Below are 9875 nucleotides of genomic sequence, written 5' to 3'. Positions count from 1 at the left end.
GTCCTTGGTCCGTAAACACTTTACAGCCGGCGCTTCAAAAAACACGACACACGCCACCGTTGCCTTTCGATATTAAAGTGCCACAACATTTGTGACCATATTTTAATAGAATAAACCCTCTTTTAGAAAGCCTTTGTTAGCTTTAACCCTTTGTGACTTCACCTCCAAACAATCTGGATTACTTTTATGTCGAAATTTTAAAAATATAGGAATTTCTAAAAACCTCAACTAAGCAATAAAGTATTGTTAAAAGTCTTAAAAGTCAATTTTCCATTCGACCCGTTGAACAACTACAAAATCTATTCAATTCAAGCACCATTTTTATGGTTAAAATACAGTACTTTCCTCTAAAAATGCTCCAAAAAATTATGCCAATTGATAGAAAAGGCTTTATTTTCCGAGACAAAGTGCAACTTTTTGACGGATGGAGTTTGGCAAGAAAGTAAGAGCGGGAAGACGAAGAAGAAGAATATACGATTTTTGGAGCCGACTCTATTTTAATAACGGAAATTGTCTATTTGACTCCACCCCCACCCCCACCCCCCACCAATCGGGGGATGGATGTTGTGACTTCTGGCACGCGCTCCAAAATGATAATTCTACCTTCAAGACTGATCCATTTTCTCTTTTTTTATTTATTTGGGCGGCGACACACACGCGAGCGATATATGATAAATGCAGTCATAAGTCGGCGGTAATATTTTCAGCGGGACATAAATACTTCTTTAGCCTGATGCACTTCCAAGGTCGGGAAATGGAAGGAGGCGGGGCCAAAGGGGGGGAGGGAGATTGAATCGGGCAAAATTACAACGTGATATATGACGGACGCATTTTTTTTTCGCCAGCCGAGACGTCACCATCGCGTATTTTTCAACCTTTCAATGTCCGCCACTAAAAAAATTTGAGGGAAAAGACGCAAGGGGGGAAATTGTCCTGTTTTTTTGTTTTTTAGGGATGTCCAACTTGGACAATTGAAATTAGACATGGACCATTTATGGAACGGTTGGCCTCCGCATGGTTGAAACCGAGGGTTAGAACTTTAACTTTAACTTTAGAGTCTGACAAAACTCATGAAAAAATACTGTCCGTCGAAAGAAAAGTTGGATGTCTATAAATGATCAACATGATAGATTATCAATTGTTTAGGGGCACTTTTGGGCTGGCAAGGCGGTAAAATTGGACATATATTACAAACAACAAGTTCAATGAAATTAAGCAGTTAAAGGACTACAATTTTTTTTTTAAAAAACTACAATAATAGCTAAAAGTTGGGTGCCAAATAGACCTAGAAATAAAACTACTCTCATTGATACTCATTGATTAGCAATAGCATAACAATGTCAAAATAATTCAGACCTTTTCTACTTTAAAAATGGTTTTAACAAGAAAGAATATTACTTTGAATTCTGAGTACGGCCCTGAAAACTAAAAAACATTTAAAAATATGGATCGATTCCCGACCCTCTTGCTATAGATGGTGTTTTAGCGGGAGTATCAAAGACCCCGTGTCCCTTTTATTAATGGACCGTAAACAAAGACGAGCTCGAGCCACATAAACAACCCCTCCTCATCTTGCCCTTAATACTCTCGCCATATTAGCCCACTGATTCAGAGAGAGGGAGGGAGGGAGGGGCGCCACTCCGTACGCCGCCCGCGGCTAATGTTAGCGTGCTAAAAGAGTAACCCGAGCACGCACCCTCCCGGAAGGACGGGGCGCTTTAAAGTATTTATCCCGTTGAAATAAAAGCGTCTGGCGCTGGCTAACGCTAACCTCCGGCGCTCTCGGGCCCAACTCCGCCTCCCATGCCGGGGGGGGGTCCAATCCATTGTGGTCTCTTCCCCGGCCGGAGCCTCCGGTCAACGACGGGGGTGCTTAACGGGAAGGCATTTTGGTGATTTTGTCCCGAGAAGGGAAGGAAATTTTCATCAGCAAAGTGTTTTGAAGGCAAATTTAGTCGGGGAGAGGAGAGGAAGGAGGCTCATCCATCCATCAGGACGGCGGTGGCGGCGGCGGCGGCGCTGAGGTCCATTATTACGGCAGAGTTATGGCCGCTGTCCCCGGCAACACTGCACTACTCAAATGGCTAGTATAAGGAAGAGTTATGATGGCTGAGACAGAGAGATTAATAACGCCGCCCGCCGCAGCCTTTTGATGAATTACGGCCCGGCCCGGCCGCGCCTTGTTTGTTCGCCGTCTTTACCCGCCGCTTTTGCCGCCGGGGAGGACGCACGGGGAGGACGCACGGGGAGGACGCACGGGGGACAAGCCGTCCCGCCGCAACTGACACAGACGGATCCATAACTACAGTTGTACCTCTACTTATGAAATGAATTGTTTCCAGGACTTTTTACCTAACTTGAACATTTGTGTAAGCAGATCAGTACTTTATATGTAAATTCTCTCATTGGCTACACAGTCTTTTACACAAGTACACATACTACCAGAGCGGAAAGACATACTTTGTAGTACATTTTAGACTTTTACGTGTCTGTGTAAAAATATATGCTGCGTTGCATTCGTACAGTTTTTAATCGTTTAATAAGCGGGATTGCATTAATTAATAATGAGAGCAGTTAGTCAAGGTATGCAAGAGAATTTTGACACATGGATAGTGGTTGTTGTGAGACAGCCAATGAGAAGCAAGTAGAGAGTAGCAAGGTTCTAATGTGAGAAAATCAATGCGACAATATTTTTTAAGTAAAATAAAGGAAATGCATTTACTTTTTGGAAGATTTCGTAACCTGGATTTTTTTTGTGTCTCGAGGCACTCTTTTGCAAATAAAAAATGTGTAACCTGAAAATTTTGAAACCTAGACATTCATAAGTAGTGGTATGACTGTACTACCTAATTAGACTACGCTAATTCAAGACTCTGGTTGTTCTTTGTGCCCTACGATTGTCTGGCCAACGATTCAGGGTGAGGCTAGTGATCTCGGATAGACTCCAGCACCCTCGCAAGTATAAGTGGTTCAGAAAATGAATGAAAAAAATCATTTACGTAAGGATCTGCATAGTTCAAAACGAATTCAAGGATTCTAGCCAAAGGCCAAACCGACTGACCATTGATTGAACGGATAAGTTGCGTAGCGGAGAATCGTTATCTTTACCATGCGACCAGTCGGAATAGGAAATAGAAAGTGAGTCAAAGGAGCAAGTAAGTCCCGAAGAGCAGCCAGATTCCGATTCAGATTTTACGGTACAAGCTCAAACCGCAGGCAAAAAACACCAAGAGAGAAGAATTATCTCGGCCTCGCAGAACATCCAATCGACGGAATTGAAAAAACATCTTAAACTATCCAAGAAATGTAAAATAAACTAAAATCGGAATACACAACAACTAAAGCTTTGTTGTTTAATTGTGTTACATTGGACAAGACATTGTTTGTCACTTTAGTCAGAACAGAGCATTTTTCTACATAATTTCTTTAGTTCAAATAATTAAATGAGTTTGAAAGGGGCTAAAAAAGGGAAATTCTAGCCACCACAGCACAAAAACCAAAGATGAAAACAACGACTTAGCAAAGCATCACTTTGGGTTTTCTTTAGCCAACAGCAAAGCGGGATTAAAAACGGTTTCTTCAACAAAGAATTTACAGCTCATTCAAGTCAAAAGTCTCAAATTCAAGGCCATTTTGTGACTTTAACATAAAATAAAAAATACATTTGCAAACAAGCTAACTCCAAGCAACCATTCCCTCGTCAAAGTGAACTCCAAACCCCGCCCCTTTCCATTTGTAAACCCCCCCCTCGTTAATCAGCCACGTGAAAACTCGCGATTAAAAATACAAGAGCGGAAAATGACGCAATTGTCCCGTTTTCTCTTTTCAAAGGATTCGAAAAACAAACGCCATCTCATTTGCTCTCTTGTAGGAACGGCGCCCATTAAAAAATGACGGTCTTCCCGTCGTGCGTCAATCGACAAAAGTGACGGGAGTGTGTTTCAGAGAGCAATCAATACTTCAGCGAATAAGGCAAAAAAAGATATCATAATAATAATAAAATGCATCATAGTCCAGCTTGTATAAATTGAAGGGGAAAGAAAACGTGCCTGCGGCATTTAGGCTATCTTCAGCTATTCATCTGTGTCTTTGATCAACGCTTGACACGAGGCACAGGGGTCACAGTGCCATCTAGTGGTTGGGGATGTCAACGTACTACACAGGACTGGCGGACCGACTGCTATTTATTTATGAGGATGTCAAATGTCAAAATGAAGATAATTCGGACTACAAATTAGTCAAGAAATGTCACAGTTGAGGATTTATACTTTAGTATAATGACTACTCATTTGTTATGTTATTGATTGTTATTGATTATTTATCTGTTCATTTGTTTCAGTTGTTATTTGTGCAGTACTTGTTGCCTACTTATGTTATTTTATTGACTGCAGATTTAGTATTTATTGATTCTATGACTATAGATGATTGACAGATCTATATTTGTTTGTTATTTGCGGACTTTGTGGACTTCAACTTGTGTAATGACAATAAACACATTCTATTTAATCTGGGCATATTGATCTGCTAATTGTTGATTTATGTTTAATTATACTAATATTATGGACAAAGAGTTTCAAAATAGAGTAGTTGAGATTTTTAGTTTTTCTGAAAAATACACCCTGTTTTTGCCGTGTCAAATTTGAAGTTATTAACAACATTGTATAAACAAATAATGTCAATGGCGAAAATTGTGTTTTTTGTTTTGTTTTTGACTGATTGAAAATGCTAAAATACCCAAAGAGATTTAAAAAAAAAACTTACTTTGTCGCTGTTTTGGAGCTTGGTCTTGTGACATATTTGACATAAAAATGTCCATTTTGAGCCATGTTGAGGTGAAAAGAATAGCTTCATTTAGCCTGGAAGATAAAAACAAACAAAAGATTTTTGTTATTGTTGCCATCTGTTGGGGCTTATATGAATTTAGCCATTTTTTTAGCTAGGTGTTTATGACTGACGGACGTTGCTATTCGAGGAATGCTTTGGTCCAAATCCCAAATGTGCATATTCAAAAACTTGTCGTCACTTTGTCTGGACGGAAATCGGAGACGTTTTTTTTTTAGGACTATTTTAAAAAGTGCTAGCCTCAAACACACCCGAACCCGCAACTCATTTCTGGTGTTGACAAACGTGTTGTTTACGCAGTTAGGGTTAACCCGGACTGTGTTCACCGATTCCCTGACAAAAGCTATTGCTATCGTCGGCCAATCAGAGAAGACTTGGCCACCCCTGGTCTAGACCCCGAACGTAAGACGACCCAGACCTTTTCAGTTTTCAATGCAAAACAACGTCTTATATTCGGGCCAATACAGTCACTTACTGTACACTATCGTCTCTATTGGGCATTTCTAAGTCAATTCCTGTTGGTTTAAAGCCACTTAAGGATTGTTTCCTATTGGTTCCCTGGTTTTTTTGGTCTTTGTGAAGAGACAGGAGAGTTTTATTCTGGCGTGGACATCTTGCGCTAATTAAAAAGGGCTACTTTTGGGTATAACGGGATCTGCTTGGTTGTGTTCTCAAGCTGTAAAATCTCCAAAACAGTTGGGCTTTGTTTCTTCTTTTTATTGCTCTTTCGCTCCGTGTTTGCTAAATCTGGCCAATGGGAGAGGGACAATTCCCTTCGCCATTTGGATCATCGTTCCCATGGCGACTTGCGGGAAAACAGACAAAACGTGGTGGCGCATTCGCCTTGGACTTTTGACATTTGGAGTTGAAATCCGGCTCGGGGCTTTGTTTCCTTTGTGGGATTTCTGTTCCTCCGAGAGAAATGCCACACACAACATGGCGTCGTTTGTTTTCGTTGGAAATTCACCAAACTTCACTGATCTGGAGCCCATGGTGGACCATCCCTGGCCCGCGGGCCGCATCTTTGACACCTCTGCTTCTAAACTCTTCAGCCTCGAATGGTCTCAAGACCCTTAAAATGGACACCGAGATAAAACCTTCACAGTTTGACCCTTGTTCAACGGCAGCGAATCGGGAAAAATGAATCAGGTGGAGGAGACCAATGGGTGGAGTTTGCGGTACGGCGAAGCAAAGCGCCTCGACACCCCCGCGCAACAGGTGGCGCCTTTACGAGCTTTGCGTGACGGTGGGAGCAACCATTTTATGACCGCGGTCACGGGAAGGCCAGGCTAAAAGCAACTGGAGTCGCCCTGGGTGTGAAAAATAGCCAAGTAGGGTCACCTCTATTTAAATAAAATACAGTAACATTTTAGCTTAGATTTTCACATTTTTAGGAACATTAAAAAAACGTTTGTGAAAGGGGAGTGGGTTCCATTTGCGAGTTTCAGCACATTTTTTTGAATTTACAAAATGATTTAATGAAAACAATTAGACCCAAAAAAAAAATCTGCAATGTCGTGAAGCCGTGATAAACGAGGGATTACTGTACATGGGGTGGCGCTCTATCCGCTAGCACGAAATTTTCAAAATCTGAAAAAACTCGTCTTCCCTCATACATAAACAAGGAGATAGAATGGGAGTTGAAAGCGAACCCCCCCCCCACGAGCAACGAAGAACACGAGCTTCCGTGTCGCCGAGACATCCCGTACAAAGCAGGCGGGGCGAGCCATCCCGCGTTAGGCTTTCATATCATATCACAGAGGAAGTCAGCCTTATCGGCGGGGCGCAGACTCGCAGAAACGCCGCCGAAATGCGGACTGATCCCACGCCGAGGGAACGCCACCAGCCAGCGAGTGTGAGGCGATGGCGATGATGATGATGAAGAGACACCCTGACAAATCAAATCCATCTTTTGATGGAACAGTCTTCTTTTTAAAATGATATGCTTGATTATTTCGCCACAAATTCTTCTAAATAGTTTTGTACCTGGACTGTTTTTCGATTCGGTATGGAGGATCGAAAATAGACAAATAAAAAAAGAAATGGCGGCTCAATGGAACTACAAACCAAGGAAATGCCGTAGGAAAAAAATGGGGGGGTGCCAGAGCCTATCTGAGCTAATTTCCAAATGCAGGGCACAACAAGACAAAAAACAGGGACAATTTAGCATGGAATTTAGCATACAATTAGCCTAGCATGCATGTTTTGGTGTTGTGATAGGAGACTAGTAGTACCTAGAGAAAATCCACACAATCCATGCAAACTCTACACAAGGGGAAATCAACATGAGATCGAACCCATGGCCCTGCAACTGTGGGCCCGACTTGCTAAACACTAGGACACTGTGCTGCCAAATAAAAAATAAAATAGAAATAATGGTTCTATTTTGGCTTTTAGTTTAGTTTCATAACAGTTGGTCAGGTTAAATATTATTTTTCCTTGTGAAAAATGTCAAAAACGTGAAAAATGGAGCTTCACATTTGCCAATGATTCCAATTTTACTGGCCAATCAAATAAACTATTTTGACAGTTGTTATTGTCTTTAGACAATGAGATTTAAAGCTTTGCCATAAAGTGCGCACGTAAATAAGTCATCCTAAAATATTTTATAGACATAAATATGAAAATATTTTTAATGAAAGATAAAAACTTTGAAGTAAGTGTCTAAGAAAATGACTTCTTGTTACGCATCTGATCAAACGAATATATATTTATTACAGTGGGTAGCTTATTGGATGGAATATATTGTCACGCCACTTCTGCTCTAATTGGTCCCATTTTTAGTTCACGTATCGGCACTTCTTATTTTAAAACAATACATAGCCCGCAAAAATGGGTTATTGGGGCAGCCTGCATTTAAATAGGATCAATTATTAACCAGGCGGGAGTGCAAAGTATGCCAACGAAGAGTCGGGAGGAAAAAAAATACGAGTTTAGTCGACGGCAAGGGAAAAATAATTGTCAAGTGAATGTTTCTACCGTTTAACTTTTACGTGGCGGCCATTTTGTAGCACCCAAAAAATGCATTAAATACCCTGCTGTGTTGAAATTTCTTATTTCAAACAGATCAGTTGTTGATATCATGATATCACTCTTAAAATAGTTGTTTCAAAAAGGGCTATTGAAGAAAAAAGTCCAATCCAAAATGGATTGGACGTGGATTGGCCTCCATGTCGGTGAGAAGAATAAACTGGCAGGAGAATCCGGTTGGCATGAACTTGGCCCTTTCGCCCGTGACGCGAGTTTGCCATATTCCTGTTGTAGGATGCGTTCCAGAGTGAAAAGAATCCCATTTGGCGCCTGTTTGGAATGTGCCATCTTCAATGATTTCAATGTCTGTCAGGGGCCAAAAAGCTCTCCCCCGCTTTACATTTCAAATCCATACAAGTACTTGCATCATAAAAACTCTAGTTAATTCTAGTAGGAGATGATAAAAATGTACAAGGTACACAAATCAACAACAGTTACGTCTGACTTCTTAGAATAAATTGAATTGAAAGTCAGAATTCAGATTTTTTTTAACAATTTGTCCGATATTCTCTGAATTTTGAGTCTGAAAATACTATCCCTTCTTAAGTGTCCTTAATACTGTTCTGTAAATGGAATATACCATATTCTTACGTATATAAGGCGCACCGCATTTAAAGGCGCACCCTCAATGAATGGCACATCAACACGTTTTGTTCCATATATAAGGCGCACTGGATTCTAAGGCACCATTGTCCATATCGGCGAAAATTTAAGACATTTAAGTGCGCCTTATAGGAGGGAAAATACAGTATATATTTTTTTAATCATAGCACGCGCATGTTAAAACTGCCAAATAATAAGATTTGCTAGTCTATATAACCCGGGGAAACAGTTCTATTTTTAGCTACAATATCCATTTAAATTTACAACTGAATTCCAAAATGCAAAGAGATTAAAAAAATAACTGGACTTTTTGGTTCCGTAAATCCATTTTGTAACATATCTGGCTCAATCGTCTTGTTGATATTATTGCATAAATATGACTGTGACGCACAATAAAAAATCCCAAATCTCATGGGAAATTCCAGAAGGTTGGCAGGCCCGTTTCTAAACTCTGCTAGCTCGCTAGCTAGCTCGCCAATTTAGCGCCGTCTCTCCTTGGCCAAGGAAAGGACGCAATTCTCATCTACGGTCCAACTGCACTAGGCTCAAAACGAGCGTCCCGGGAAATGTCCAGAGTGGACCAATGGGAGCCCGTTAGCCGTCAGCTAACTTGCTAAATTTAAGCAGCCACTCGTGATCCCATTAACCACCGCGGCCGGCTGCAACTCGACACCACGAGAGTCTCGGAGGAGAAAAAACTGGAAGTGTTGCCACGTAAATGCTAAACTAAAATTCAGAAAAAGGTCATTATTGGAGCGATTTCGCTGTTTTTTTTTATACCATCAACGATGAAAAGCGCAACGGGGACTCGAACTCGAGCGTCGTCAGACAATGCCCGGCGAAGATTAGCGCAGTCCTAAAAATAATACACGTCAACGCCGGGGATCTAAAAGGATTAGCGGGCGGCGATAAAAAAGCTACACGCGGCCAACCCTGATTTACAGGCGCGTACGTTAGTGTTATGATGTCACTTTTGGTTGCTTGCGCTAAAAGCGGCGGCGGACGGACAGCTTCTGGGAAGTTCGAGCGGATTTATGACGTCTGGCCGTCAAGTACCAGCGGCTCATAAATAGGACGGTCAAAATGAAATATTGGAATACGTATATACGGTGATGAATCAATGATTTTCTTTAGGCTCAGTTCATCGAGTTGGCCATAGTAACAGGAGAAAATTAGAGAACTATAAATAGAAGCAGGTCTGCTGATTGGGTGACTTGGTTTTTAATAGTGGAACAACCAATCAATGGCTAACTAAATCGCTTTAGTCAACGATTGAGTATTTTTTCAAATTGACAATGGTTTTTGATTTAAATATATGACTCATCCTCATTTTTAGAGATATGATTAATTGATGTGGTAAGATTATGTTAACAAGAAACGGAAGCAACATTATTATCATT

Source organism: Stigmatopora nigra, chromosome 10 (assembly GCF_051989575.1).
Source record: "Stigmatopora nigra isolate UIUO_SnigA chromosome 10, RoL_Snig_1.1, whole genome shotgun sequence".
Taxonomy (NCBI): domain Eukaryota; kingdom Metazoa; phylum Chordata; class Actinopteri; order Syngnathiformes; family Syngnathidae; genus Stigmatopora; species Stigmatopora nigra.
Note: the sequence above shows the minus strand (reverse complement) of the source record.